Source organism: Myotis davidii, unplaced genomic scaffold, assembly GCF_000327345.1.
Source record: "Myotis davidii unplaced genomic scaffold, ASM32734v1 scaffold944, whole genome shotgun sequence".
NCBI classification, from domain to species: domain Eukaryota; kingdom Metazoa; phylum Chordata; class Mammalia; order Chiroptera; family Vespertilionidae; genus Myotis; species Myotis davidii.
This window is the reverse complement of record NW_006296283.1, coordinates 1,670,720-1,671,417: the sequence shown is the minus strand read 5'-3', so window position 1 is coordinate 1,671,417 and position 698 is coordinate 1,670,720. Positions and strand designations below refer to the sequence as shown.

Genomic DNA, 698 nt, shown 5'->3' with positions numbered 1-698 from the left:
CGCCCCGCGTTCCGGGTGCCGCGCTGTGCGCTTCCCGTGCCCGACCCTCAGCCCCTCCCCACGGCCCCACAGACTCACTGATTTGAAACGTCTTTTATTTTCTTGTCTTCAATTCTGTGGGCCGTTCTCCCCATAGGATTCACTTCGTTTCCATCCCCCTTTAAAAATAAGATAATGTCAGACACAAATGGAAAAACAGTGTATGACTCCACTTGCTAGACCCGGTAGCAGGAGTAGTCAGGTCCGTGGAGGCGGAGGAGAGTGGTGGTGGCCAGGTGAGGGGAGGTGTTTGACCGAGCTGAGCGGGCTCCTGTGACCCCTCTTCCAGAGAGAGGCCTCTACTTGCATCCCCGAGTCTTAGCGGGAATCCCCCACCCTCTGCATCCCACATAGCTGAGCAAATCCCCCGGGTCAGTGGTCGGCAAACTGGTTAGTCAGCAGAGCCAAATATCAACAGTACAACGATTGAAATTTCTTTAGAGAGCCAAATTTTTTAAACTTAAACTATATAGGTAGGTACATTGTTATTAACTTAATTAGGGTACTCCTAAGGCTTAGGAAGAGCCACACTTAAGGGGCCAAAGAGCCACATATGGCTCGCGAGCCACAGTTTGCCAACCAAGGCCCCGGTGATACCTGGTCACCCTGGCCTGCCTTCAGCAAGAATCCTGTCAGGTCAGTTTGTTACAGAAAAACCG

The 698-nt window shown here is 52.0% G+C and overlaps 1 protein-coding gene across 1 annotated transcript in view; it reads right to left on the bottom strand.

The window, feature by feature from the left end:
- Positions 1 to 171, bottom strand: part of LOC102755014 (WAS protein family homolog 1) — a 19,653-nt gene extending 19,482 nt beyond the window's left edge. The window contains exon 1 of the mRNA XM_006771315.2: positions 79 to 171. The gene's annotated coding sequence lies outside the window, so the exon portion shown is untranslated. The remainder of the gene's footprint in view (positions 1 to 78) is intronic.
- Positions 172 to 698: the final 527 nt, after the last annotated feature.